The 7,287-nt window shown below is 39.8% G+C and overlaps 1 pseudogene; it reads right to left on the bottom strand.

The window, feature by feature from the left end:
- Positions 1-4,465: 4,465 nt before the first annotated feature.
- LOC129249567 (U2 spliceosomal RNA) lies at positions 4,466-4,651 on the bottom strand (annotated as a pseudogene).
- Positions 4,652-7,287: the final 2,636 nt, after the last annotated feature.

Genomic DNA, 7,287 nt, shown 5'->3' with positions numbered 1-7,287 from the left:
ACTGACGTTCTGACAGTCGCGAAATGCATTAAATGAGCCATCAAGCAGCGCCGCCACTTTCCCCTTGCCTCTGCCACAACGTAGCCTGCGGCCGATGCTTGCCAGTCAGTGCCAAAATTTAATGCGACATTACCAGACAAATGCCAATAAATGTCCACATCCTCATCAACACATACACATCTACACAGATTTACAGCTATAAATATATTTATTTCCACTAAAGCTTTAGTGCAAACAGTTAAGAGCATAAATATATACACACACATATGTACATACATAATCGTACAAATGTATAAGCATAATTCGTTGGCATCAATCGAGCAATATGTCACAAGTCCATCCGTCAATATGTGTATCACACACACACACACAACCCTTCTTGCATACAAATAGGCATTAGGACGGATCGCTTCTTCGTATTGACCATCGTGTGAGTGGAAATAAACTTTTATGCAGATCAACAAGAGAACTGGAACTTGCAAAAAAGTTATAAGTAAATTTGAAATTAAAAATTGCTAAACTTTGTTGATATATAAAGGGTGATCAGATTGGAGGTACTTTTTCCAATAGGGTTTTTTTGATAGATCACGCGTAACTACTGTCAAACGAAATACATAATTTTGTTCAGTATTCATTGACATTTCATCATGGAAAGACTTACTCCCCAAAAACGTTTACAAATCGTCAAATTGTATTGCGAAAATCGACGCTCTGTGAAAAGTGTACTTCGAGCGCTCAGGTCAACTTATGATGCACATAACCGTCCTACCAAGCGCACTATTAGGCAAACCATCGGCAAAATTTAGAATAATTTTACATCATTGGAGGATGCTCGACTGATTAGACCACGTACAACCCGAAGTGAAGAGAATATTGCGCCTGTAAATGAGAGTTTTGCCGAAGACTTGGAAAAATCGATTCGATGCCGATCGTAACAACTTGGTCTTCTTATGGCACTACCTGGGCGATTTTAAGCAAAGATCTGGATTTGAAAGCATATAAAATACAGTCAAACTTGAAGCCGGCCGACTTTCAAAAGCGTCATAACTTCAGTCATTGGACGCTTCAAAAACTCGCCGAAGATGCGCAGATTGGGATCCGAATTTTGTTGGCAAAATTGCCATATTTGTTCTGAAGAGAAACCAGAAGCCATTCAAGAACAGCCCTTACATGAATTGCAAACAACGATTTGGTGCAGCCAATGAGCTGGAAGAATCATCGGCCAATATTTCTTCAAAGACGAGGCTGGCACCAATGTAACAAGGAATAGCGAACGCTGTCGTGCCGTGATGAAAGACATTTTGGTGTCGGAAATCGGAGCCCTTGAACTTCACAACATTTGGTTCCAACAAAAGGGCGCTTTTTGCCATACAGTCCCTGAAACAAAGGATTTACTGCGCCGTATTTTCGGTGAGCAATTCATCTCTCGTCTCGGACCAGTGGATTGATCAGCAAGATCGTGTGATATCACACATTTGGACTTTTATTAGTGGGGGTATGTAAAGCCTAAATGCTTTGTGTTTAAAACAGCTTGGGCTAGATTGAGGTCTTTTAAGTCAAAATTACTAAAGTCATTCACGAGATACTGACCGATGTCCTCGAGCGAGTCATTAAAAATTGCTGTTTATGGATGACCGAATAACGGCGCAGTTGCAAAGATTTAAAAAATAAATGTCGTGAATGGTTCTACACAAAAATAAGAAGGATTGCCTAAACAATTTAAATTTTCGTTGTTTCATTTCAATTTAAAACCCAATATCATTAAATTGATCACCGTTGATAGGGTCTCTGGTGGCAAATTAGATTTCAAATTTAAAGTTTCTCCCTAACTCCTTAGCGTATGAGCTGCGTCGTATGGACTTCGTTAGCTTCGTTATTCGTGCGAGTTATTTAGTCACGATGTCGCAGTGGATGGGTAAATAACGTGCATTCAGAATCGAAAGGTATTTCAAGGCCAGTGATTCGTCTGTGACTCCTCGTCGTTACAATATTCAACGTTTACGTGATGGGTGGGAAAGTTCCGTGAAATGATTTGGTGCCAAATAACTTACGGCCGTATACCAGCCGGACATCAAGAACAAATTAGAATATTGAACTCGTCGCTTTACGTAGAGAGCTACCGCCCTGAGGCTTCCGAAAACTATTGTGCCTGAAATATTGAGGAAAGCTCTTAGATTTCAGTCCTTCAAAACTCAGAGCTTGCAAGATCGTTTAAGCATTACGATTGCAATTGGCGTAGAAATTTCTGCGACACAATGTTGGAGCGATTGCGTACGGTTAGCACTAACTTTGTGAATGATGAAGCCCATTTTCGTTTAAATGAAAGTATAAATAAGCTAAATTGCCGTCATTGGTCCCCTAAATGATAGAACCCATGTGGTGTGCATTGTCAAGCAATTGAATAGTTGCACCATATTTTTGAAGTGAAACTTCTTAGGCGTCGATGGACGAGCGAGAACGGAGAGTAAAATTTCAAGGTCATGCAACATTTTGGGCATTTTCGTTCCGCGAGAGAGAAAAAAGATATAACGTAGAGGAAAAGAAGAGAGAGAGAGCTATACCTTATATATATTTTAGATATATTTTAGGCTATATTTCCTGAGTTTTTCCTTGTGGGTGCTAATTTCTAGTGAGAAATAACATTGCCTACTTTTTGGTGATTGCTTGTTGGTGCAAACTTGTAGGAGATATATTTTTGGTGCTTACTTTTTGGCGTTATATTTCCTTGAGGCCTACTGTTTGGGTTTTTTTTGGTCCGAATGTTTTTGGAGTTTTTTTTGGTGCCTACTTTCTGGCGCTTATTTCCTGGCTAGTGCTTGTGTGTATTATAAAGCGCTATCCATTCCGGCGTCGGATTTATTGGTATCGCTGCGTTTGCGCGGGTGATAAACGCTCGGAATAGTGTGCGTTGTTGCCATGGTTTGTGTCCGGCGTTTACCTATACCGGTCGACCCTTCTCCGTTGTTTGTAAATTTTGTCTGTTTGTATTCTCTGCAAATGTTGTGAATTTATTTAGGTCTCTCTCTAATTCTCTCCCTCTTTCCTTGTCTTCCTTGAAAGTTTCACTTCTGTTATGTGTACTACGCTACACGCACTTTTTTTTATAAATTTTATATCAATTTCTCTGGACGGTGTCTCTTGTTGGCGCGTGTTCAACGATTTGAGATGCTGTCAATAATAGTTTGTCTTGTGCCAACTCGTCGAAAAGGCTATTGAACATAAAAAAACCTGCTTTTTATGCTTTATTGATTAAAGATGTAATTAAAATTGTCGAAAAATGCAATATTTAGAACAAGGACCCGGCAGTAAGTAGAAATCTGAACACCGAAAACACCACTTTCGTCAAGACTAATAATAAAATATCAACTCCAATACCGGTGGCAAACAGGAATAATACAAGGCGGCAGCTTAAGTTCTATCCTACTCAGTCTAATTATGGACGAGATAATATCTGCTGTAAAATTTACAGGGGCAAGAGGATATTTGCTGGGAAATGAAGTCACGATAATGTGCCACGCAGATGACACAGTTTTAATGTCGGACAACGAAAACGATCTTTAGCGCTTGTTGTATGCCTTCGAGAAAGTGGCTTCTGCATTTAATATGCAGGTGAGCCGTCATATCAACCCATCTTGTGTTGACTGAAGTGATAATACTACTATATATGTACATCACACCAAAAAAAAAACTTATGAAGTTGTTATACCTATTCATGGTATTTTCGAGTTAAATAAAACAATGAAAGGCTTGGAAAATTCAGTTTCTGCTTTGGATTATGTTGGGTTAGGTTTGATTATATAATTGTCCAGCACGAGATTTGATTATAAGGGCCCGATTGGATGAGATCAACACAAATTCTGTCCCTTGCGATACCACTGAGTGGGTAAAAGAGGGAGGACAGACAAGAAAGGACTTTAGCGAGGACGTTAAGTTTGAGGGTTCTGGAGAAGACCGAACGATGACTATCTAAGGTTGTGTTAACCGCTTAATACTGCTGATGAAATTTAAGTGCAGTGAGAATCAAGATATCTCAATCTTAGCCTAGCGAGAGTAGGTCAGTACCTTATTCTACAGCTACTGTAGAAAAAAAATACCAGTCTAACGGTAAGACTTGATAGAAGTGAAACCTTCCGTAAAACAAACTGAGAGAGAATAAGACGAAAGCAGCATTTGGAGCGGGATAATTATAGGTTCATTATAATATTGCTATAAAGTTCATATTTTATTTTCTTCATTTTATCATTATTCATCCTCAATGTTTTCAATTTCAACAAATGATACGAGTGGCTTATGATAGATAAAATATGATACAAATGCTTTGGTTTCGATGTTGTCAAAAAAAATACCCAAACGGACCGAAGAAACAGACTTACAAATTTCTTCCATTTTCGTCTACATGTATTCATATAAAAATTTATGGCTCTTCCCACCAAAGCTAAATGCATTAGAATATTTTTTCTTGTATTTATTCAAGGCTGAAATCCCGGCGGTACTGCAATACCGGGCCAACCCGTGGCAGAGGTGGAGAGCAAGCCCCTAAAACACTCCGCGCATTTCCAAAAATTAGTTTAACATTTGTTGTCCTCCGATGGAGGATCTATCAGATGTTAAGCTGATAACCACACTACCTAGTCAATACATTTTAAATAATAAACCTAATAAACCTTTTGAGAATTACACGCTCACAAAAATTATTTATATCAACATATAATATAACGCTTCGTAACTAAATAACTTTTAGGCCAGCGACGACAGCATGGCGCGGTAGCCGAGCGACTAGCAATGTGAGCTTCCGATCCAAAATCCTTGGTTCGAATCACAAGAAAAAATAAAAGTTATTTTTATTTAGTTCGTCGCTACTTTTATATCAACATATAATATAACGCTTCGTAGCCAAGTTGGTCGCTTTTTTCGTTTCACTTTTCCTCAAATCACTCCCAACGATTCTAAAGAAGTTTTCACTTCAAAAACTCAATTCCATACTTAGTCTCACCGCGTAAATACTTAATGGAAATGATCACAAAATTCGAGAGGTTCAGCTTTGTTGTCCATAGAAGTTCTTTCAAGCCAGTCCGTGACCAGAAAGATCTTGCGACTTTGCACGTTTGAGTACCTACCCAGCGATTGGTATGCGAAGCTCACCTTTTCAGGAACAGTCCTCAGGTTTGTATAGAGATATACTTAAAATTCTATTCTAAAATATTCACAAATCAGTGTCGTCGCCGAAGCTGCAATACAATCACCGTTTTAATCTAGCATACAATTCGACCTGCCAAGAATGCCACAGCGAAGATGAGAATGCATAACACGTGATTTTTTACTGCGCCAGCTTTTACGAAGAGCGCTACGAGCTCGCAAGTGTCTTCAGCACCGTCCCCACACCAGACAATTTGTTAACACAAACGCTGAACTCGAAAGAGAAATGGAAATGGGACGCAGTAAGAAAGTTTGCAGTAAGGATTGTAATAAAACGCTGAAACATAGAATGGTAGTGCAAAGCGGAGACAAGGCGAATGTGACCGAGCTAGAACATCCAACAGATGCTTCATACAAAGAAGTCATGTTGATGCAGATCTCTGAGGTGGTGACTGTATTTACGAACAGACGACGAGCACGAACGCCTGAGGTACGCCTCAAGACGAACCCAAACGGACGACAAGTCGATATCGAGTAACAATATTGCAACTTTCCCATGCCACATTGGTCACAAATTAGTAATGGGGGCTGTTGATGGTGTATAATCCCCTTACGCAACTAGGAGAGGAACCTGGACGCAAACACCCGCAGTGTCCAAAAAGCACAAACGCGGCTTCAACTTGATGAAATGCTTTTAGCAGTCCTAGGGGGTTAGGTTAGGTTAGGTTAATATGGTTGCCCAAGGAGTGAGCACACTTGGACTTCCCTGGCGGAAATCAGCCGAGCGGTAGGACTGTTATAGTGCGAGTGGGAGTATGCCCACCTACCACTAGCGCGACAGCACCTTTGATGCTGCTTCTGGCATTTTCGATTTAAACCTCCTCTGACAAAAAAAAAGAAGAATTAAGAAAAAATCTATTTCTAAGACGTAGTCCACAACTCGATTAATATTCATTCTTCTATTGGAACCTTTTTCTTTACATCAGCACCGGATGAAAGGGACTAAGGTGAATAGAGCAGAAATTAATTGATCACCTATGGTCAACCCGCTCTAATATGCACACCCATAGATTACCTCGCATTGTTTGCAGCCCCCAATCCTTCACTCGATGATCTCATTCAAATCGGCAAGCAGCGGCATGTCTACAGTAATTACGATTACACGCATACATACGTAAACACATGCATTCATAGTCATACTCCGCACAACTCGGTTCCAACTTCATTGCTGTCAGTCTCTCCAATCGTCCGTCCGCTCGTCTGTCCATCAAGCTAACCGCCAAATCAATTGAATTTGTCAATTGAATTTAACTGTTGGAGCGTACTTACCGCTCGTCAACTAAAGTAAAAAATAATGGCGTTGTCACAGCGAGATACCATATGTATGTATGTGTGCACTCATATGTGCATGTGTGTGTTTGTGTGATGTATGTATCTGTTCCATCATTGTCGCATCGTCAATGCGCGTCAATATTTTATTAAATGACATTAAACTGTCTCTATCGGCTTAATTAATTTATTGTTGTTTTTGTTGTTGTTGTTATTGTTATTATTATTATAGCTTGCAGTTGGCGGTGGTGTTTTTGTCATCAATGATGCTGGCTGGCTCTGCCATTGGCATTGCTATTGATGTGTGCGTTAGCGTTGCCCATCGCTCACGGCTTACAGTTGACTGAGTCCATTGGCTGTGGGTGTACGGCGAGAGGCAGAGTGAGCATAACTTTACAGCAACAAATAAACTAAAAGCGTTTTTTTCACGCATAGTGTACCTGCATGTTCATATGCATTTACATATATATGTATGTATGTATGTGTGTAAGCGTGTGGGTGTGCGTGTGACATATAGTGACATTTTTATTATGCAAAATCAATAAAACAATTTTTGTGAGTTTGGTCATGTCCTTTTTGACACCGTTGTGTCATTGAGTAGGCACAGAGGCTGAAAAAGCTCACTGGCCATCACGCAATAGTTATTTGCTAAACATATATTTTTGCGTGAGAATGTGTTTCAAATGTCAAAAAAATGCAAATCATGTGATGTCATATGATATGATGTTGCGTGATGTGATATGATGTGCTGTGATGTGATGTGATATGATATGATGTGGCGTGATGTGATATGATATGCTGCCACGTGATGCAGGGAGGTAA

Source organism: Anastrepha obliqua, chromosome 5 (genome assembly GCF_027943255.1).
Source record: "Anastrepha obliqua isolate idAnaObli1 chromosome 5, idAnaObli1_1.0, whole genome shotgun sequence".
Taxonomy (NCBI): Eukaryota; Metazoa; Arthropoda; class Insecta; order Diptera; family Tephritidae; genus Anastrepha; species Anastrepha obliqua.
The sequence above is the reverse complement of the archived record's forward strand: the minus strand, read 5'-3'. Positions and strand labels throughout refer to the sequence as shown.